This window comes from Castanea sativa, chromosome 1 (assembly GCF_040712315.1).
Source record: "Castanea sativa cultivar Marrone di Chiusa Pesio chromosome 1, ASM4071231v1".
Taxonomy (NCBI): Eukaryota; Viridiplantae; Streptophyta; class Magnoliopsida; order Fagales; family Fagaceae; genus Castanea; species Castanea sativa.
The window spans coordinates 91,105,554-91,130,754 of record NC_134013.1 but is presented as its reverse complement, the minus strand read 5'-3'; the positions used below and the strand labels follow the sequence as shown (position 1 = coordinate 91,130,754).

Below are 25,201 nucleotides of genomic sequence, written 5' to 3'. Positions count from 1 at the left end.
CTTCAAGGTTTCATAATTAGGAGCTGCAGAGGCGCCCTAGGCAAACTCATCCTTAAGTTTTTTAATCTTGTCCTTTAGAGTTGGAGGCATGAGTTGTGCCAAATATTCAAATATGATTTTTCAATTTCATCTATCGTGCAAACTATTTTTTTTAATTTTTAATTAAAACATGCCACATCATTAAAAAAATGTCAAGTCATTATTAGTTAGCGTAAGAATAATCGTTAACAACGATTAGTAAAAAAGCCAATACAACTCAGTTTTAAAACTTAAGGGGTAATTGTCTCGCTTCAAACTTAAAAGTAATGCGTACGCAGGTAAGCTTTAGGGGCCAAATAGTGTAGTTTCGCCAAAATAATATATATATATATATATATATATATATATATATATGAAAAATTTTATGTAATTTTCGGTGTCTAAATTTTTGTATTAAATTTGATGTTGTTAAAAAAAAAAAGAAAAAGAAGCTGCGGATCTGTTTGTCGTAGTAGGCGAGATTGAAGGTGCGGATCTAGGACGTTGACTTAGTTTAGACTAATGGAAATGGCCTGGTGGGGCCCACGCACTGGACCGACTAGATATTTCTATTATCTATTTCTCAAGCTCTGCGGTGGTAAGTGCAGAGAGTGAGTACAGTGTATGACTTCCAGATGGCTCCCTGGTTCTCTGAAGCCACACAGTTGACAGTTGTGAAGAGAGATAATAAAAGCATTTGCTGTTCAATTTACGGGTGGTGGGGTGGGTCATGGACTTTGTACTTGTACACACATGGAATATATATAAGTGGGCACGTGAAACTAACAAGGCAGATCATATCTGCCGTTTATTCTAAAAAAAAAAAAAAAAAAAAAAAAGCAGATCATAGATACAAACAAGTGGTGATGATATCAAATTTATAACTTGCCTTTTCTTTGTAATAATATTATGCACCTAATTGTTATATCAATAAATTAAAACCTTTTATTTGTTGAGTCTTGACATTTTTCCTAACAAATTTTATTATTGAAGGAGAAGTTCACTTTCAATTTAGAAATCTGATGTTTTCTCAAAATTTTAAACAAACTAGTGATTTGGGGAAAAAATAAAATTCATTGATTACCTTTTTACTTTATCATAAAGCACAAAATGTTGCTCTTCTCCTCCTTACATTTTTCCTCATCAACCTCATCAAAAAATCACTAAGTTTGCAGCCTAACCTTGATCTTAAAAAATCACTGATAAAACCAAAATGCCTACATCAACTTCACCATTGCCTCGCCACCATCAAAAGCTATAGTCGTTGCATTGTAGGTACAAAACCATTGAGCAACCCAAGCCTCCCTTCAGATCTGAGTTTGCGCCACTCCTTTTGTAAAACTAATAGCACAGATCTTTTTGCCGGCCTTTGATATGCAAAACCCATGAATCCATTCTCTATCTCCCGTCTCACGTGCCATAACGCGTAGCTTGTTTTTTAGACTATAGGTCCATGCGCTGCACGCTACACATGCGTCGCCTCTATGACAAGTTCTCCCATCATTGACTGGTGGCTCCAAAACGATGGGAGAACCTATCATAGATCCTTTCTATTTTTTGAAAGCACACATGGCTTATTTTCTAACCATTTATTTATTTTTATTTTTTTTTCCTATATGTCACCCATCTATTTAAGAATGGGAGGAAATACGAGAGTTCTAAACTAGAGGTGAGCCTCTCCCTATTATTGATTCTCTTGTAAGACTAGCACTAAATCCATTTTATTATCTAATAATAACAATTTATGGTATTAGTTGATGCGGAATTTGTTGTGAATTATTATGTGTATGTAGAAACTTTAGAATTAGTTATCAATGATTGAACAAATAATTGTGAATGATTAAAAATTATATTTTGAATTAGCTTTTATAATGATAAATTACCAATTCTTAAAAACTTCAGAATTAAAGTATTTTTAATATTTTAAATAAGATGTAAGGTTGGTTTGGGTAGCGCTGAACGCGTCCAGGCGTTTTCCCTTTTTTTTTTTTTTTTTTCCCCTGCTGCCCTTTTCTGCTTTTAGGGGACAAGTCACTGTACGTGCACTGTGCGTGTACTGTTCATGTACTGTGCGCGCACGTACTTTTCAGCAATTTTTTAATTAAAAGTAGGTTTTACGGTACTATTTACATATTTAAAAATTATTTTTCTACATTGTTTTCAGCTTTCAGTTTTCAGTTATATCCAAACGGATCTGTAAAGTAGAGATAGAGATAAAATTCAAAATTTTCAACTCTAATACCATAATAAATTAATGATTATTCACAAAGTTTAAATATTTAAAAAATTATGAATTTAATAACTCAACATTAATTTTAACATATAAAAAAAGATCCAAATTCAATTAAAAAATTTTAAATTAAATTAAAAAAACCGTACATTAAAACCAATTATATAATGAATAACTTTGTAACCTACCCTATCATATGTCACAACAACAAAAAAGCGCCAACCATAATAAGAAAAGGTGAAGGGTAAAGGAATATATGCCGACCACGTAGTACGGACCACCACTGCACTTTGATGGGAAGCTTTCGCTAGGGATCGAGGAGATAAGATTTTATTGGACTTGACTAATTGCACTTTGCCGACGATATATGACTACTGATAACAAATTGGGCTTCACCACTGTCTACAATACCATGATTTCACTCTTGACATTTCCCATTACTGCACTGCATATATGCAGCATGAGTTTCATGTTTCATTTATTTATCTAGTTTCCAGTTACTTGTATTTGTATACTACTTATATTGACCATGTGTGTGAAGTACTTACTGTATCAATTGATGGGGTCATTTTTGGGCCAAATTATTGGGATTGAGATTTGGTTTGAAACCCAATCAGCCGGCCTTCGGGGTTGAGTGGAAGAGCCATGTGAAAGTTATGTGTGATATTTGAATGATAAGCAAAAGTAAGAAAAAGAAAGCATACACAAAACTTTATGTGGTTGGCCTAATTGTTTACAACCACAATTTGAAAGCCTTGGACAGTTACAAGTTGATACTAAGCACTTGTGTTATAATGAACCCAATGTAGGATATATATATATATATTAGAGAATATTTGACTAATTCCTGGTTAATTATAGACTAACCTAAGATTAAAATGCTTGTTCTACAAATATATAAGCCTATAATTAGTATGAGTTACTTGAACCATAATCTATATGTATATTAATAGCCAAAATTGGGAAAAAATTCAATTAGATTTTAACTAGATTCTCAATTTTGCACCATGTGTCCCATGTAATTTTTAATTTTTATGCCAAGTAATTTATTGAGTATAAAAATTGAAGAGTTCAAATCCAATTAGATTTTAATTAGAGTCTAATTTTGTGCTTTGTGTCCATCTATTTTTAATTTTTGTGGTAACTAAATTATTATCATATATATATATAATGATATTTTAGAGATATATAGTTTAAAAAATATGTAACTTATAACTGTGATTGTTTTTAAATATACTTGTGCATATGCATGAAGTTACACACTAGTATATCTATCACAAAAACAAAAATGTGAATTATGATTGATGGCCTAACTTTCTGTTTTATATTTCTTTGTCTTTATTTTTCTGTCCCAATTGTTTTTTTTTTCTCTTCTGAACCACATGCAACTTGCTTCTGATCATTTTACCAACTACGAAAACGAAAGAGATGTTTTCCTAATAGATTCTTACTATACATGTTTATCAATAATTTTACAAGCCACATGGATATAGAAATAATATCGGTACGTTTTAAATAGATTAGAAAAAAAAGGGGGAAGTCATAAAAAAGGGCTAAAGTAATTCAAGTATTCAACATGATAGTTTAGTAGCAAAAATTTTGGCAAAGTCTGAAGATAGTATCACATTCAGATAATAAAGTCACGTATTCTTCTATAGCTTTGTAATTTTACAACTTAATCTTGATTATTGCACCACACACGTTTGAATATGACATCACTATCAGCCATACCACAAAAAAAAAAAAAAAGAAGAAGTTAAATACAATCCCAAGTTTCCAACATTCCAAAAGACATGAGATAATAACAATCATGTTGAGTCATTATTTTATTTCTATAGTTTAAATATTCAGAGTTGGATTTTGGTTTACAAGCCCATGGAGCGTCAGGTCAGACATCATCCAAATCCAATGGCAGTCCCCAGCCCAATTGATTGAGCCACTTTTGAACCCACCAAAAGAGTTTCAATTTGATGGAGAGGAACAGAAGCAAAATTTTAATTTAAAAGCTGGTGTTGGCACCAAAAAGCAAGTTCTTGAATAATGCCTGTGTCTCACATAAAGCTTCATTTAACATATTGTTTTTTAGTACATAAAAAAATAGTTCAAAATTACACTATTTAATTTAAACTTTAGTCATTCTAAAAAAAAAAAAAAACTTTAGTGAAAAAATGAATCATCTTTTTAATTAGAGTAAATGATATAGTAAGAAATTTTATTTACTGGCTTTTCAAAGAGTAAATCATTTTAGGACATCCCAGTAAAAACCTAATAATTCCGGATCAAATGAGTGACAAACCAGGGAAGACAAGAAACTTCAAATCAAATGCTTTAAAAAAAACAAGTATTTTCCACATCATTTGCTTTCCAAAAGAAAATCCAAGCATTAGAGATGTTATGACTAACTTACTGCCATTAAAAATAGAAAAAAGAAGAAGAAAAGGACCTTACTGCCCATGTGAATGAATGAACACTAGTAATTCTGTAATTGTGGCTGACAATTGCCTATAAAATCCAATCAACTATTGTGTTCTCCATAAGCCTTCGTTTCGTAGGAGTGATTATAGGGAGAATGGAAAATAAATGAAAGAAGAGCGGGGAGAAAATGGTATTTTGTGGTTGTTTGGCTGAGGGTGAAAAATGGGAGAGATTTTGGTGGGATTCACAAGTTTTCTCCCTTATTCTCTAAAAAGTTTGAATTTGATCATTTTAACAATATCTTATTAGTCCTTTTAAACACAGAAAAATGCCCAACAACAAACTGATTTTATTTAAAATTTGGGGAAAAAAATAGTAAATCCAACAACAAAAGTAGAAATTTTTTCATCTTAAACCTCAGAAAAAGCTCATTTAGATCTTAACAAATTTAAAATAAACAATAATTAGTATATCGATTGTATTAAGAAACAAAATGTCAACTAAACTTATGATTTATCTTTTACGAGAAATGTTATGTCCACAATATTTTCACAACAAATTCTAAGTGACATATTGTTACTAGCTATTATAGATGGGTAAAAAAGTAATTTCAGAAGTAAGTTTAAATTAGAACAAATAATATTTATCACCCAAGATTTGTAGTGAAAGTATTGTAAATATTGTGGATGTAACACTTCTCATCTTTTATTCTCTTATTAGTATGTACTAGGGACAAATTTGTAATAAGAAAACTACATAAATTGCAAAATTCATCTTTTACCAAAGATTCATTTTCTTTCTAACCCTCCAAACAAAAATTCTGGAGCTGCCATTGAAGGGTGGTGATTTATATTCTATTAATAGAAAAAAAAATTTAAGAAATAATTTTACTTTTACATTTATTTTTGTTAAATTGATTTTAACATGTATAACATTAAATCATGTGCAAATTGATTTCTATAAAAAGAAAAAGTTTATGAGACATATGATTAGTTATTTATTTTGCCTGCAGGTGCCTTATTAAAGAGTGTCATTTTAAGGTCAAATTCTAGTATAACGTACAGTGGCAAGCCTATGAACAAATTGATGTAGCACCTCTCTCACTTCTCTTATCTTCTGAATAGCATCAAAGTTATCTTCGTTCTATTTTTTCCCATCACTTAAATAAAATTTCTAATTGAAATGTTGCAAAATGCAAATTGGTGTATTTTTTTTTGGATATTTTCTATTTTTGTGCCACTAGCTAGCCTCATATAAGTGAGTAGTGGGCCTAGTTATCTGCATTAGAACACGGGTCGATTGGGCTCAATTTGTTATTTTTCAATATCGCTCCAAAACTTACTGCAAGATAATGCAAATTCGCAAGGCTTGTTTCCAACTAAGCAGCCTTTTTTTTTTTTTTTGTGTGTGTGTGTGTGTGTGTGTGTGTGGATTTGTTTGCAAGAGAATACTAATCCTTTGTCTTAGTTTTTATGTTTTACTAATCATGGTATGTCATGTGTTTGTTTGTTTATTTATTTTAAACTTTGGTTATTTTATAAGAAAAGTCAAATGTATATTTGATAAGTTGTGATTGGTGAAATATAAAGTGGAACACAAAAAATGAGACAAAAAATTTACATTCCTACCGGCAAGAGACATCATAATGGTTTAATTTTATGTGGAAAGGAAATGAGGTTTGAATACAAAAGTCAATTTAGAAGGACTATTGTAGGCTCTCCAGCTTTATATTGAGAGATGACTGGTAAGACATTTTTTTAGTACTTGTTAGTTTATGTACTAAATAGGTTTCAAATTGTATTTACTACTTGTTATAATTTTTTTAGTAATATTAGATTTCGTGTATGTAATTACTACTTGTTATAATTTATGTACTAAAAAGGTTTCAAATTGTTAAATTAATGAAAGAATTATGATGTAATACCTGCTTTTAGCGCACTAATTATACTAAAGGAAACATGGATATGATCGCATCCAACATTGCTAGATTTCTGTTTGCCAAGATGAGTTGGACGTTGGAACTTCTTGCAACACAAGACAACCCAACTTTACGACTAATCAGGGCTTTCTTTTAATAAAGAAATTGTTACCATTTGTCAATGCTGGCACTGAGGTTGTTGAGTGATTTAGGAAAGGAATGTATTCCCAATTGCTATTCGTGTTTTAACCGACTACAGCTGTGTTAAAAAGAAAAAAATATAAAATAAAATTTTTCTGTCAACCTCAGCCCTCAAGAGAGTGCATCAAATCCAATCCGATGAAAACAACCCAACCTATACTAAATATGTGGACATGTGAAAGTAGATCATAGATACAAACAAGTGGTGACGATATCAAATTTAAAATTTGCCTTTTTTTTTTGGGGTGATAATATGCATCTAATTCTTATATCAATAAATTAAAACCTTTTATTTGTTGAGTCTTGACATTTTTCATAACAAATTATACAATTACTATTGAGTTGTTAGGTTATTATTGAAGGAGAAGTTCACCTCTAGTTTACAAATCTTATGTTTTCTCAAATTTTTATACAAACAAGTGACTTAGAGGAAAAATAAAATCTATCGATTACCTTTTTACTTTATCATAAAGCTCAAAAGGTTGCTCTTCTCCTCCTTACATTTTTCCTCATCAACCTCATAAAAAAAAACACTAAGTTTGCAGCCTAAACTCGACCTAAAAAAATCACTGATAAACCCAAGACGCCTTCACCACCTCTACCCGCCACCATCAAAAGTTATAGTTGTTGCATCGCAGGTACAAAATCACTGAACAATTTGAGTGTCCCTTTAGATCTAAGTTTTCGTCACTCCCTTTGTAAAACCAACACCACAAATCTTGTTGCCAGCCTTCGATATGCAAAACCTAGGAATCTGGTCTCTATCTTCTGTCTCATGTGCCATCATGCATAGCTTGTTTTTAGACTATTGATCCATGCGTCGTGCGCTACATGTGCACCACCTTTGTGACAAGTTCTCCCATCATTTGCTAGTGGCTCCAAATTTGACGATGGGAGAACCTATCACAGATCCCTTCTATTTTTTGAAAACACAAGTGGCTTATTTTCTAACCATTGATTTTTTTCCCCTCTGTATGTCACCCATCTATTTAAGAATGGGAGGAAACAAGAGAGTTTTAACTAGAGGTGAGCCTTTCCCTATTATTGATTCTCATGTAAGCCTAGCACTAATTCCATTTTATTATCTATTAATAACAATTTATGGTATTAGTCAATGTGAAATTTGTTATGATCCGTAATTCTGAGGGAGAGGTTATGGTTGCCCTTTCAGAAAAAATCGTGAAACCTTCTTCAGCGGAGTTGGTGGAGATATTGGCTTCTCGTTGTGCAGTTCTTTTTTCTAGTGTGAAGCAAGTTTCCAAAATTCAGTTTTTGAGGAGGGCTCCACTATTGTTATTAAGTTGTTACAAGACAGGGATGTGTCACACTACTAGGGAGGACACATCTTAAAAGACATTGTGTCTCATTTAAACACTTTCTAGAGTTGTTCTTTCTCTCATATTGGCAGGCAGGGCAATGTTGCAGTGCATGCCTTAGCTCAGAGAGCTAGATTATCTTTTCCTTTAGAGGTTTGGATGGAGTCTGTTCCTCTTGACATCTCTTCTTTTGTTCAGTCTGACCTTCAGGTCTAATTTTCTAATGAATTATCTTCCTTCTAAAAAAAAGTTATCAATGCTTGAACAAGTAATTGTGAATGATTAAAACTTATATTTTGATTTAGCTTTTTAATGATAAATTACCGATTTTAAAAAACTTTAGGATTAAAGGATTTTTAATATTTTAAATGAGAGGTTAAGTAGAAACAGAGATAAAACAGAGATAAAACTCAAGATTTTTTTACTCTATACCCTAATAAATTAATGATTATTCACAAAGTTTAAATGGTTAAAAAAGGTGAATTTAATAACTCTTAACTCAACAATATTTTTACCATATAAAAACTAAATCCAAATTTAATTCTAAAATTTTAAATTAAATTAAAAAATCGTACCAAGTTTGATAAGATTAAAGTCAATTATATAATGAATAACTTTGTAACCTAGCATCTCATAGAGTAAGTCTTATGCCACATAAAGTGGCACAACAAATGCTACAACTCGCCCATGTGGCGAGTTGTGATTAGTGGAGAGTTCATATAAGGACACTCTTTCACCAACCACAAGTCATCAGATGAGTTGTGGTATTTGTTGTGCCACACTTATTCCATATCATATGTCACAACAACAAAAAAGGCGCCAACCATAATAAGTATGCCGACCACGCAGTGCGAACTACAGACAACCACTACACTTAGATGCGAAGCTTTCGCTAGGAATCGAGGAGATAAGATTTTATTGGATTTGACTAATTGCTCTTGACGACGATGTATGACTCATAACAAATTGGGCTTCACCATTGTCTACAATACCATGATTTCACATTTGATATTTCCCATTACTGCACTGCATATATGCAGCATGAGTTTCATGTTTCATTTATTTATCTAATTTCCAATTACTTGTATTTGTATACTACTTATATTGAGCATGTGTGTGCAGTACTTACTGTGTCAATTGATGGGGTCCTTTTTGGGCCAGATTTGGTTTGGGATTGGGATTGAGCTTTGGATTGAAACCCAATCAGCAGTCCTTTGGGGTTGAGTGGAAGAGCCATGTGAAAGTTGTGTGTGATATTTGAATGATAAGCAAAAATATGAAAAAGAAAGCATACACAAAACTTTATGTGGTTCGGATTAATTGTCTTCGTCCACAATTTGAAAGCCTTGGACGGCTACATATTGATACTAAGCACTTATTATGTTAAAATGAACTCAATATAGGATATATATACTAGAGAATATTTGACTAATTTTTGGCTAATTATAGACTAACCTAAGGTTAAAATGCTTGTTCTACAAGTATATGAGCCTATAATTAGCTAGTATGGGTTATTGAACCATAATCTATATGTATATTAATAGCTAAAATTGGGAGAAAATTCAATTATATTTTAACTGGATTCTCAATTTTGTGCCACATGTCTTATGTAATTTTTAATTTTTATGTCAAGTAATTTATTGAGTATAAAAATTGAAGAGGTCAAATTCAATTAGATTCTAAATTGAATTTTAATTAGAGTCTAATTTTGTGCTTCGTGTCTATCTATTTTTAATTTTAAATTTTTGTAGCAAGTAAATCAATAGGTGCAAAAACAAAAATGTGAATTATGATTGATGGCCTAACTTTCTGTTTTATATTTCATTGTCTTTATTTTTCTATCCCAAATTTTTTTTTTCTCTTCTGAACCACATTCAACTTGCTTCTGATCATTTTAACGACTACGAAAAAGAAAGAGATGTTTTCCTAATAGATTCTTACTAGTTACTATGTATACGTGTTTATCAATAATTTTACAAGCCACATGGATGTACAAATAATATCGGTACGTTTTAAATAGTTTAGAAAAAAAAAAGGGGGAATTCATCAAAAAGGGCTAAAGTAATTTAAGTATTCAACATGATAGTTTAGTAACAAAAATTTTGGTAATGTCTGAAAATGGTATTACATTCAGATAACAAAGTCACGTATTCTTCTATAGCTTTGTAATCTTACAACCTAGATCATTGCATCACATAAGTTTGAATATGACATCACTATCAGCCATACCACCAAAAAAAAAAAAAACTTAATACAATTCCAACGTTCCAAAAGATATGAGGTAATACCAATCTTGTCGAGTCATTATTTTATTTCCAAAGTTTAAATTTTCATAGTAGGATTTTGGACTTTTTCAATCACATCTAGATCAGATTGAATGTTCATGGGCCCAATCACATTTAAGGTCCACATTCTTGCCTTTTTTTTTTTGTTTTTTTGTTTGCAGTTCAACAACAGTGCCAAGTCGGAGAGAGAAATGGGCTTTTTTTGGCTAAGCTCATAGCCCAAGTCAGTCCTTATTCCTTCGACCTTTAGTCCTCGAAATACGTAGGAGATAGACCGTAGTGCAGGCCTTTGTTTTTTGCTAAGCTCATAGCTTGGAGATGAATCCAATATTTCAAAGATCCTTATGATTTTGATCCACATAGTTTGTAACCGAGAAAGGTATATATGGTTTACAAGCCCACGGAGCGTCAGGTCAGACATCATCCAAATCCAATGGCAGTCCCCAGCCCAATTGATTGAGCCACTTTTGAACCCACCTAAAGAGTTTCAATTTGATGGAGAGGAGCAAGAGCAAATTTTTAATTGATCTTATTTGGAAAAGTCAGAAATCAAATTCTTTTTGAACACTTAAAATTTTTAACTATGACATGGCGTTGGGTGACAATTCTTCTTGAAGAATTGCAAATTGGTGTATTTTTTGTGTGGATATTTTCTATTTTTGCGCCACTAGCCTCATATAAGTGAGTAGTGGGCCTAGTTATCCGTATTAGAATACAAGTCGATTGGGTTTAATTTGCTATTCTTCAATCTCACTCGAAAACTTAATGCAAAATAATGCAAATTCACAAGGCCTGTTTCCAACTAAGCAGCCTTTTTTTTCTTCATTTTTTTGGTTTTGTTTGCAAGAGATTACAAATCCTTTGTCTTAGTTTTTATGTTTGACTAATCATGGTATGTCATGTGTTTGTTTGTTTATTTATTTTAAACTTTGGTTATTTTATAAAAAAAAGTCAAATGTATATTTGATAAGATGTGATTGATGAAGTATAAAGTGGAATACAAAAAATAAGACAAAAAATTTGCATTCCTACCAGCAAGAGACATTATAACGGTTTAATTTTATGTCGAAAGAAAATGAGGTCTGAAAACCAGAGTCGGTTTAGAAGGACTATTATAGGCTCTTCAGCTTTATATTGAGAGATAACTGATAAGACACTTTTTTAGTACTTGTTAGTTTTCCAAGTGAAAGAAGAACTTTTTAGGGTGAGTGATTGAGTGTAGTTCTACCCCAAAGTGAATTCATGGTTCTTGACCTGAGTGTTAATGTGAGAGGGAAAGGGTGTAAAGCACTCCAAATTCTTATACTTTTCTATTTTATATATTTTTGTACGATTTGCAGACTCTTCATTGAAAAGTTTGTTAGGAAGGAATTGAACAAGCAATTTTTGGCAATAAAGTACTATAATCTTGGTGGGGCTTGCAGTACTGGATGTTCCAACTCGCACAAGTCTTCGAACTTTGAACATTGAAGAGATGAAGAGAGAGGTTTTTTTTTTTTCTTTATAAGCAATCCATCTATTGTTCTATAGCATATTTTCTTTCCATTTACTGAAGAAAGCTAAAGGGTCAGGTCTGTCGGGTAGTTTTCAGTTATATACCAGTGAAAAACAAGAAGCTTCATCCTTTTGGACTTGGTACAATACTTTCTTGATCTCCTTTTCTGGGTTGCTTGTAAATTATACCCCTCTCCTTTGCAAAAGCATTTATAGAGTTAATGTTAACTTTACAGGTTTTGATAAAACTGAAGTTGATAATAATTATAAGACAAGGTTTGCCTACAAATTTGATTGTAGCTTAAGACTACAATTTTCTTTGAATGATTTAACATTGCTATATATTTTGAAAATCTAATTATTAAATTGCATGTTTTTTACGCTCTTAACACACAAGTTAAATTCTATGCCAATTGGATGTTATTTATTATATAATCAATAAACTCGTTTTTTATGCATAATTTTATTTTATAAAAACTTGCAATTTAAATAATTGATTAATGATATAATTATTGATTTTTAATTTTATTAGAAAATTTGCAAGCATGGAGAACATAAGTAAAAAATGTAATTCAATGGTGGATTTGTCAAAATTCACATCTAATATAAGACTACAACTAAAAAGGTTTATGTACTTATTAGTTTATGTACTAAAAAGGTTTCAAATTATAATTACCACTTGTTATAATTTTTTTAGTAAAATTAGATTTCGTGTATGTAATTACCACTTGTTATAATTTATGTACTAAAAAGGTTTCAAATAGTTAAATTAATGAAAGAATTATGATGTAATACCTGCTTTTAGCGCACTAATTATGCTAAAGGAAACATGGATATGGGCATCCAACATTGCTAGATTTCTGTTTGCCAAAATGAGTTGGACGTTGGAACTTCTTGCAACACAAGACAACCCAACTTTACAACTAATCAGGGCTTTCTTTTAATAAAGAAATTGTTACCATTTGTTAGGGAAGGAATGTATTCCCAATTCCTATTCATGTTTTAACCGACTACAGCTGTGTTAAAAAGAAAAAAATATATGGGTTCTAGTTAGCTTAACTGGTAAGGTCTCTAATGGTTGCATAAGAGATCTGGGGTTCAATCCTTATCTATACCAAAAACTGATTGGTGTCTTGGTCTGATGATAAAGAACCATCATCAAGAGCGGACGCCATAGGTTGAAACTCTCTCTAAAAAAAAAATATAAATTTTTTTTTCCTGTCAACCTCAGCCGTCAAGAGAGTGCATCAAACCCCCTAATCCGACAAAATCAACCCAACCTATCCTATATATGTGGACATGTGAAAGTATCATAGATTCAAACAAGTGGTGATGATATCAAATTTAAAATTTGCCTTTTTTTTTTTCCGTAATAATATGCATCTTATTCTTATATCAATAAATTAAAACCATTTAGTCTTGACATATTTCATAACAAATTTTACAATTTCTACTGAGTTGTTAGGTTATTATTGAAGGAGAAGTTCACCTCTAGTTTAGAAATCTCATGTTTTCTCAAATTTTTATACAAACAAGTGACTTGGAAGAAAAATAAAATCCATCGATTACCTTTTTACTTTATCATAAAGCACAAGAGGTTGCTCTTCTTCTCCTTACATTTTTCCTCATCAATCTCATAAAAAAAAAAAAGCACTAAGTTTGCAACCTAAACTCGACCTAAAAAAATCACTGATAAACACAAGACGCCTTCACCACCTCCACCATTGCCTCGCCACCATCAAAAGTTATAGTTGTTGCATTGTAGGTACAAAACCACTGAACAATCTGAGCCTCCCTTCTGATATGAGTTTTCATCACTCCTTTTGTAAAACCAACACCACAGATCTTTTCACTGATCTTCGATATGTAGAACCTAGGAATCCAGTCTCTATCTTCTGTCTCACGTGCCATCATGCGTAGCTTGTTTTTTAGACTATTGATCCATGCGTTGTGCGCTACACGTCCGCCACCTTTGTGACAAGTTCTCCCATCATTGACTGGTGGCTCCAAATTTGACGATGGGAGAACCTATCACAAATCCCTTCTATTTTTTGAAAACACAAGTGGCTTATTTTCTAACCATTGATTTTTTTTTCCTATATGTCACCCATCTATTTAAGAATGGGAGGAAACAAGAGAGTTCTAAACTGGAGGTGAGCCTTTCTTTATTATTGATTCTCATGTAAGCCTAGCACTAATTCCATTTTTTTTTATCTATTAATAACAATTTATGGTATTAATCAATGTGAAATTTGTTGTGAATTATTGTGTGTTTGTAGAAACTTTAGAATTAGTTATCAATGCTTGAACAAGTAATTGTGAATGATTAAAAATTATATTTTTGAATTAGTTTTTATAATGATAAATTATTGATTCTCAAAAACTTTAGGATTAAAGGATTTTTAATATTTTAAATGAGAGGTAGAATAGAAACAGAGATAAAACTCAGGATTTTTTTACTTTATGCCATATTAAATTAATGATTATTCACAAAGTTTAAATGGTTAAAAAATTGTGAATTTAATAACTCTAACTCAACAATAATTTTGACATATAAGAACTAAATCCAAATTTAATTCTAAAATTTTAAATTAAAATAAAAAAATCGTACCAAGTTTGATAAGATTAAAGTCAATTATATTATGAAGAACCATGTAAGTATGAAACCTACCTTATCATATGCCACAACAACAAAAAAGGCGCCAACCATAAGTAGAGGTAAAGGGTAAATGGATATATCATATATGCCGACCACGTAGTACGGACCACTAGTGCACTTTGATGCGAAGCTTTCGCTAGGGATCGAGGAGATAAGATTTTATTCTACTTGACTAATTGCTCTTGACGACGATATATGACTACTGATAACAAATTGGGCTTCACCACTGTCTACAAATACAATACCATGATTTCACGTTTGACATTTCCCATTTCCCATTACTGCACTGCATATATGCAGCATGAGTTTCATGTTTCGTTTATTGGGATTGAGATTTGGATTGAGACCCAATAAGCTGTCCTTTGGGGTTGAGTGGAAGAGCGGTGTGAAACTTATGTGTGATGATTGAATGATAAACGAAAATATGAAAAAGAAAGCATACGCAAAACTTTACGTGGTTTGGCCTAATGGTCTATGTTCACAATTCGTAGAATTTATATACTAGAGAATATTTGATTAATTCTAGGCTCAATATAGACTTACTTAAAGTTAACATGCTTGTTCAACAAGTATATAAATCTATAATTAGTATGAGTTACTTGAGCCATATGAATTACGATGACCTAACTTTCTGTTTTATATATCTTTGTCTTTATTTTTATCCCATTTTTTTTTTTCTCTTCTAAACCACATGCAACTCATTTTACCGACTACGAAAAAGAAAGAGATGTTTTCCTAATAGATTCTTACTATTGATGTTTATCAATAATTTACAAGCCATATGGATTTACAAACAATATCGGTTCATTTTAAATAGTTTAGAAAAAAAAAGGAGAGGAATTCATAAGAAAGCGCTGAAGTAATTCAAGTATTCAACATGATAGTTTAGTAACAAAAATTTTGGTAATGTCTGAAGATGGCATCACATTCAGATAACAAATTTTGGTAAATACAACACCAACATTCCAAAAGATATGAGATAGTAACAATCATGTTGAGTGATTATTTTATTTCTAAAGTTTAAATTTTCAGAGTGAGACTTCGGACTCATTCAATCACATCAAGATCGAGTTGAATGTTCATGGCCCCAATCACATTTTAGGTCCATATTTTTGTTTTGTTTTGTTTTTTTTTTTTTCACATTTTTGGCAGTTCAACAACAGTGCCGAGTCAGAGAGAGAAATGGGCTTAGGTCACTACCCAAAGTAAAAATATGGGTAAGAGAAAGAGGTTGTTAAATCCTGTTTGGGCCTAGCTATCCGCATTAGAACACAAGTAGATTGGGCTCAATTTGTATTTTTTTCAATCTCACTCCAAAACTTACCGCAAGATAATGCAAATCACAAGGCTTGTTTCCAACTAAGCCGTCTTTTTTTTTTTTTGGATTTGTTTACAAGAGAATACAAATCCTCTGTTTTAGTTTTTTAGGTTCTACTAATCATGGTATGTCATGTGTTTGTTTGTTTATTTATTTTAAACTTTGGTTATTTCATAAGAAAAGTAAAATGTATATTTGATAAGCTGTGATTAGTGGAGTATAAAGTGGAACACAAAAAAATGAGACAAAAAATTTGCATTCTTACCGGCAAGAGGCGTCATAATGGTTTAATTTTATGTGGAATGGAAATGAGTTCTGAAGACAAGAGTCGATTTAGAAGGACTATTATAGGCTCTTTAGCTTTGTATTGAGAGATAATTAATAAGACATTTTTTTAGAACTTGTTGGGCTGGGTTTGAATAGCAACGCATTTGCATTTTTTGGTTGAGTCCTGTACATTATTCACGGGATCTGCAAGTACGGATTTCAACAAATTTTTCTTTAAAACTGGGTCCCACGACACTATTCATATATTTAAAAATTATTTTGCTACAGTATTTTCAGTTTTTAGTTTTCAGCAATAAGTGGTATCTAAATAGATTTTTAGTTTTCCAAGTGAGAGAAGAACTTTCTAGGGTGAGTGTAGTTCTACCCCATAGTGAATTCATGGTTCTTGACTTGAGTGTTAATGTGAGAGTGAAAGGGTGTAAGGCACTCCAAATTCTTATATTTTTCTATTTTATTTATTTTTGTACGATTTGCAGACTCTTCATTGAAAAGTTTGTTAGGAAGGAATTGAACAAGCAATTTTTGGCAATTAAGTACTATAATCTTTGTGGGGCTTGCAGTACTGGATGCTCCAACTCGCACAAGTCTTCGAACTTTGAACTTTGAAGAGATAAAGAGAGGTTTTTTTCTTTATAAGCAATCCATCTATTGTTCTAAAGCATTTTATTTATTTATTTCATTTACTGAAAAAAGCTAAAGGATCGGTCTGTCGGGCAGTTTTCATTTATATACCAGTGTAAAACAAGAAGCTTCATCCTTTTGGACTTGGTACAATACTTTCTTGATCTCTTTTTCTGGGTTGCTTATAAATTATACCCCTTTCCTTTGCAAAAACATTAATGGAGTTAATGTAAACTTTACAGGTTTTGATAAAACTGAAGTTGATAATAATTATAGGACAATGTTTGGCTACAAATTTGATTGTAGCTTAAGACTACAACTTTCTTTGAATGAATTAACATTGCTACATATTTTGAAAATCTAATTGTTAGATTGCATGTTTTTTACGCTTTTAACACAAAAGTTAAATTCTATGCCAATTGGATATTTTTGATTATATGATCAATAAACTCATTTTTTATGCATAATTTTATTTTATAAAAACTTGCAATTTAAACAATTGATTAATGACAAAAATATTGATTTTTGATTTTATTAGAAAATTTGCAAGCATGGAGGACATAAATAAAAAATATAATTCAATGGTGCATTTGTCAAAATTTACATATAATATAAGACTATAACCAAGATTGTAGCCAAACTTTATCCATAATTATATACTTGAAGTTCCTAATTTCATTTAAGCATAAAAAATTTGAATTCATTTTGACACAAAATCTTACTAAAAATTGATGTTTTTTCTTCTTTTAATTATTTTTAGCTATCAGTAGCATTACATTTTATTTTAAAAGTGGGTTTTTTTTTTCTTTTCCTTTTCAGGATTTGAACATTATATGTTTAAATTTCAAGTGCCTAGCAAAAATACATTGACAATAACATGATTGCACCACATCACAAGAGGCTAGAAACGCATTTGCTTCTATAGCTCCCATGTATTGTTTGAATTCTTATTATAGGATTATACATACATACATACATACATACATACATACATACATACATATATATATATACATACATACATACATACATACATACATACATACATACATACATACATACATACATACATATATATATATATATATATATATATATATATATATATATATATATATATATATTGTAGGGAGTAAAGGACTCAAGCAGGCATTTTGGGCCTTTGGGCTACAGTAAGATGGGCCGATCTGTTCTTAGGCTAAGGATTTGTTGATACTGCGAATCGGCCCACACGCCGAGGGTCCGAGGACACGTCCGAGGGTGAGTTTCTCCTCGGACGGACCCAAGAGAATCTGGAGCTTCATTATGAATGTCAAGACACAACTCTGGGAAGACTATTGGTTAAAAGGGGGAAACCCTGAACCTTCTAGATGCACCGGAGTTAGGAAAATATTATAAGCAAAGGCTGCCACCTCCACATTAAAGACTCTGCACCTACCTCCCTGGCCGCATTAATGGGGAAGTGACCCCTGAACAGTAGAACTGAAACTTCTGGTCACTATTCAAAGGCACTAAGAAAAGAAATATCTAGGGGGAGGGGGTTGGAGCAACAGGTGGACAAAGGATCAGAAAAAGAAGTATTTAAGGGGGGACCTAGAACAAAGAAAGGGGAGATTTTTTGTAATCTTTAATAAAGAAAGAGAAATAATACAAAGATAGTCCTCGGCTTACGTCCGAGGAGGTCTATTTACAATTATTGTTTGTTGTTTATAAGTATTTGTAGATCTTAGCCTGTTATCAAGTTCTCAGTACTTCTAACCTAGATTTCAAGCCCACAATCTACAAAATTTTATTGTTTAAGGCTCATTGGGCCTGAGCCCGCAATCGTTTTTGGGTCCAGGTACAATTGTGCACTTACACATATATATATAAAATATTTGATTGCCTCTGGATGAATCCTATTTGGCCTCTCAAACTTTCTATATATTTTTTATAAACCTATAAAAAAAATTATTGATCAATTTGATCCCCTTATTATAGACGTGTGTTTCTACTCAAATATGAATGAGAGCCCCCAAAGAGTTGGCTATCTAATTTGTGTAGTGTATTTGTGTTTGGGTCTGCAAGGATCATTCAACCTCAAGACTAGAATCATTACAGACAAAGAAAAGAAAAAGGCAAGAATTAAAAACTAATATCCTTGAAGACAAAAGGAAAAGAAAAAGAGAAAGCAAGAAATAGGAGAGACGAAAAGAGAAAAAGGTACCTAGCATGTAAAAAAGGGAGCAAATTTCTTGCTTATATATAATTCATTTATGGGATAGTTTGGGTTGGAGACACAGCAAATTTAGATTTCATCTACAGAAGTGGCCCAAGGTCTTTAGTGCCTTCATTTCGTCTTTCAGTGGCAAAACAAAGTTCTATTATTTTAGAAGGAACTAGACTCTCTCTCTCTCAACTATGGTTATTCCATTCTCTATTACTGATTTAATATGTGCTTAGCGAATTTTTGTTAAGAGTTCAAATTAATTAATAAGTTGTGGTAAATTTTTTGTGTGGAGAATGCTAAGTATTTTAATACACACACGGATCGAAAGAGAGGAAAATGTTTTAAAGAAATTGACAGTGATATATATCCAAAATGGTCTATTATGGTAACGTTTAATAACAAAGAATTTTGTGGGCCATTAATATTATCTAGTTCCCTACATAAGGAGAACTTGAGTCCAAATATCTCTAATATCAATACTCAATATTTATTTATTGCTAAAGGTTTTGTAGCTGAATTGATACCTCCCATGTACAAAGTACTTGAGGGTTTAGAGAGGAAAGGGTTTGAGCTGCAGGGTTAGCAGCATGTTGTAATTATTTCTAAAAAAATACTCAATATTTATTGACCATTGCGCACATTTATTGTGATGGCTACTTCACAAATATAAGTGCTTGTAGGGTATGTGAGAGAGGGGGGGGGGAGGAGCTAGGGTTGGGGTTCAAGTTTTCAGGAGAGAGTTTTACACACACATACACTTAGATTAGATTAGAATATAATTTCTATCTTGTATAAAAAAAAAACACTCCTTTGTTGTAAGCCGAAAAAGATAATGTATATATTTTATATAGCACAAGTTATTGGTTTAAGTGAGCCTATAAACCAAAATTTGATTGATTTCAACCTTTCCATTAGTCGTTAAGATTTATGGAAACTTAAACTTTAATTCTTTTTATCAAAATTATCCCACTCTCACTCTTTCTCCATACTCCTCCTATTTTTCACTTTCTCGAAGCTCTAATAATAGAAACTTTAGACAATGGGGTCTATGAAAATAAGTGTAAATCCAATGCATTTGTAAATAAATTTGTTAGGTTTCTAGGGTTTTAGTTTTGTTACTCAACCTAAATCTTTCTATATATATATATGCTTATAAATAGAATTTTTCTTACCTCTAAAATTCATTGTTATTAGTTGGTAACCTGTGTAATACGCAGGAAAGTTTGACAAGATATTTATTATCTTCTTTATTCTTTGATTAAATATGAAAATGATAATCATGATAGTTATTAATAGACGTTTATTTTGATTATGTTTGTACATGGAATTCTATTTTCTACTATTTAAAGAAAATATGATGTATCAAGATTCCAATATAGGGTTTAAATATATAATAAAATATAAATTAGAATAACATATAGATAATAAAATGTAAAATAGTGAGGTCTCAAAAGATTATATGACACAATATTAGAAGATCAACCAAAATTCATCTTTGGTTTTGTATATATTATAGATAATAAGATTTGATTAAATATTGGGGTATGCATGGGTCAGGTTGGGTTGGGTTGAGTTGGGTTGGTAGGTTTTTTGAACTCACTCTGATCTATGGTTTGTCAAGCCATGATCAAGAAGAAGAGAAGAGATAGAAGAGCGCCACAACAACTCTTGATGAAAACCTGTAGGTTTTCATATAATAATCAATTTGATAATACATAAGCTCCCTTTTCCCAAGGTCCCCTCACACCCTTTTATAATAGAACCTCACAGACTCCACGACTAGAATTCCTAACCAACCTAGGAAACATAATAAAGATAAAGATAAATTAGGAAAGCAAATAAATCTAAATCCTAATCCAAACTAAAATACTAATAAGGGATAAATATAAAAGCAAATCAATTAGGGATGTGATTTACTGCTTTCTAACTTCTATGCGTGATCTTCTATTGAAGATGGACATTATCATTGATAATTCTGCCGAACATACTAGAATATCTTTCGTAGACCTTGTACGTGCATGATTGGCATATTAACCTTAAATAAGGAACATAATCTTCTAGATATACTAACCTCCTATTATTTCTTCCTAATTCCTACCGTGGAATGCCATCAATCCCTTGGTCCTTGCTAAGTGCCAAATCTCGAAAGTTGCTACCACAAAATGCGTCATCCTTGTCAAATGTCCCTACATCAACGTGGGTTGGGTTAAGTGGGGTTGGACTGGTGGATTGTGATTACATGCTTCATGTCTTATAAAAACTTAGACTTTCATTAATAGTTTAATTACTTTCTTAATAATAAATTATTATATTCACATAATATACCTAAATTAAATTACAAATTTCCAAATTCATCAAAAATAAAGAATCTTATTAAATAAAGAATTAAATTCATAAAAAATAACTCTTAAACAACTAAAATAAGATAATAAAATAAACTCATATATATATGGTGTCTTGGGATTGTTAGACAGGTTGAAAAAACAATCAACCCGAACCTAACTTGACCCAAGACTCAAAATAAATTTTTAACCCAATGAACCTGACCTACAAACCCACGGAAACCAATCTAAGTGGTCAGGTTGAGTTGAGTTGGGTTGGTTTTGTCAGGTTGGTGGGTTTGATGCACAACCCTAGTAAATATATAAGGAAAACTAGAACTCATGTGGCATGTAGTTATTTGTTAACATAAAAAAAGCTACCATTGGTTATTTGAAATCGATTTTATTTTTCCTTACAGCCAATTATTTTGTATATATCACCTGGATTTTTTTTTTGGTGCTTGCTTTATATTAAACAAGATATTTAATTTCATTCTATAGGTGTAGTTTTTTTTTGAGAGATATTTAGATGATATCTTTTTGTGAATTATCTTGAAAATTGATCTTAACAATGTTTTTTTGAGAGATAGTTAGATGCTAAGATGCCAATGATATTTAGTTTTGGTTCCTCTTAAACTAAATACCGCTAGCAGCTCCATATCTAATCTTAGGGGCTACTTTATACTTTCATGCATAGATAGATTATTATGAGTTGTTATTATCATCATCTTCAATGGTTTATCATAAGTTGGTAATTCACTTGAGTTAGGTAAAAATTTAAAAGGGCGGGGGACCTATTTCTGTACTTAAAGGTAAAAAATTTATTTGAATTAATGGTTAGATGGTGATGTAGGTTGATTTTTTTAACAAATAATTAGCTAAAGGAGGTTAGTTTTAGGATCAATATATTTGTAAGTTTTTAGATCCTTGTAAACTAGATTGTTTAACCTAATTAATTAACCAAGCAAATACTTAGGTTTATTATTCAGATTTGGGTTAAAACAAAACAATCATATCATGCAAAGCAGCGAAAATTAAAGAACACAATGATATGATCACCCAGAAAAACTTAACTGATAAAAAACTTGGGGAGGATTTAACCTAACTATCCTCAAGGTAAAAAGCAAATCCACTATAGAGAATCGAAGTTTACAATAAGATTTAGACCACTAACATCTTATTGCTACCACATGTAGAACTTATTGACACAACCACATACAAGCTCCGAATCTATGGACTCTTTCTCTATTAGGCCTTTGCAACATAAGCACCCAAACTTGTGACTTTGAGACTCTACTCAAAGGTTTTGGATCTTCTTAGACGTTGATCTTGTATGTAACAATTTCTACAATACCGAATCTTGAGATTTTTTAAGGAATAACACCGGTAGAAGACTTTAGATAGCTTTTGGGTACAAAACCTTAGATCTACAAAAGAGGCACACTCTTCTCTCTTTGAAAAGCCTTATAAAAACGTGCTTAGGGTTTTCTTTATATACTAGTAGTGTTTTACTTGAAACCCAATACGTTAAGTAGAGTTTGGGCTGAAATAGAATTCTGCAGATATGTGTTTTGATCGGTCAAGCCTGTCTTTCGATCGATCGAACTAGGAAAATTTTGAATTCTTATTTTTGCAGCTTTTATATCCTTGAATCTTGACTTGTATCTCTATGAACATTATCTAATAATACTTATAGACTCTAGGATCTATATCTAGACAAGTTTGTGTTTACGATTTGTTAATTGTTCCAAACTTTTAGAACCTAATAATATTAAATGAGTAAACTAGTGGATTTTGAAACTAAGAGATTCAAAATGTAAGTTCCAATAAACTTCAAGGAAGGTTTGTAGCATTATCTCAAAAAAAAAAAAAAAAAAAAGAAGATCAAAACACATCCACACCCACACCCACACCCACACCCACATACTGAACATATTAGATTAGACAATAAGAAATGTCTGTTGAATGCTTAGTAGACCACGATATGTGGTAATCAGGTTTAACGATGAGGAGCATTGGTAAGACCACTTTTATTTTACGTGTTTATTCCTTCCTAGCATGAAATTCAAAGGGCAGCCAAGGTCCTTAAAGCTAGTGAATAATTGGAACAATTTATTTAATATTTATAATGCTAGTGAATGTTGTTTTCTCATCATTAGGAAAATCAGAAAGTGAAGTTCATAGGTGGAAAAAATGAAGTCAGCAAAGACAGAAATTCAAAGGGGAGCAAGTTCATCAATTGAAATTCAACATCAATGTACACACGTGGAAAATGAAATTCAAGAAATGTTACAAAATTTGGAGCCTCCCGTATCACTTGAGTGTTGCATCTATAGGGGTCCACCTTATCTTCGTAAATTGGAGGAACACTACACTCCTCAGGTTGTTTCAATAGGGCCCTTTCACCGTGGCAATGCAGAATTAAGAACCATGGAACAACGCAAATTGAGATATCTCAAGTATTTCATTCAAGGCTTTGAGGTTTTTAATATAAGCTTGGAGGATTTAGTGAGGACTATAAAGGAGTGCGAAGAAAGTGTTCGATGTTGTTATGTTGAGACCATCCGACTTAGTAGTGATCATTTTGTAAAGATTATTATAGTGGATGCCATCTTCATTCTTGAGTTGTTTTGGAGAGACTAATTCAGTGATTGGATGAGTGAAGACAATGGTGCAAGTATAGAAACATGGTTGATGAATGCTATAAGATTTGACTTGATTCTACTAGAAAATCAACTCCCATTCTTTATTTTGGAGAAACTATTTCACCATGCATATGCCTCTCATTCAAGCTACTCCAGGTCCTTAATTCAAGTCATGACATTTAACTATGATTATTACAACACTCAAGGCATAAGTTATAGTCCACATTTGAAAATGAAACACTTCCTCGATTTACTTAGAACCTTTTGGCTGCTTCCATCGGAAAAGTTACCAAAAAGAGGCAATCATGTAGTTAAGCATTTGCACCTTGCAACAGAATTGTATGAGGCTGGATTGGTGTTTAAGAAGGGTACAAGCAGTTGCTTATTTGATATAAACTTCACAAAGGGAGCGTTGAAAATGCCACCTTTAACATTAGACAATTCAAGTGAGACTGTTATCTAAAACGTTTTGGCTTTGGAGCAATGTCATTATTTTGAGAAAGCATACATTACAAATTTTTTTATCCGATTAGGTTTCCTTATTAAGACTAACAAAGATGTGAATTTACTTGTTCGAAAGGGGGTCATGCTTAATTTGCTAGGCAACAATGATGAAACTAGACATTTGGTGAGCAGTCTTGTTGATAATGTGAAATATGCCGACATGAACTCTGATTATTATCGTGTCTACAAAGAGTTGAAGGCGTTCTATTGGAAATCGATTTTCCCTTGGCATAGTTGGCTGGAAACTTTGCAACATGATTATTTTAGCTCCCCTTGCAAAGTTGCTTGGGAAATTACTGTTATTATCTTTTTGGTGCTCACTTTTTTACAAACTATATATACAATGTTCCCAAAAAAATAGGTTCAAAATTAAAACCTTACGTGTATCAACAATATTATTTGGATTGCTCGTTGTTTCATTGTATTGTTTATTTTTTGTTTTTTGGTGAAATTTTTCCGTTTACTTGTTGATTTGTTATTATGATTAATGAATAGTTGAACTTGCCATTATAAAATACTTGTTTTATTATACTCTCTCTTTTCTGTAACTTTTAATTAACGTCATTCATATTATATTACAAGATAAGCTTGCATGAACTTCTTTTTGACTGCCATTGTGATTCAATTTCTCAATAGAACTTTTTATTTTGAAACGTTTGATCCAAGTGGGCTATAATAAAAGTGGAAAATTCCTTTAGTTATCATTAGTCCGCCTCTCTCTCTCTCAACCCAAATTGCTGATGCCACCGCCTAGTAAGT

General features: G+C 31.8%; 1 pseudogene; it reads left to right on the top strand.

Moving 5' to 3' along the window:
* The first annotated feature begins 23,486 nt into the window (after positions 1–23,486).
* On the top strand, positions 23,487–24,803 carry LOC142610452 (UPF0481 protein At3g47200-like; annotated as a pseudogene).
* The last annotated feature ends 398 nt before the right edge of the window (positions 24,804–25,201 follow it).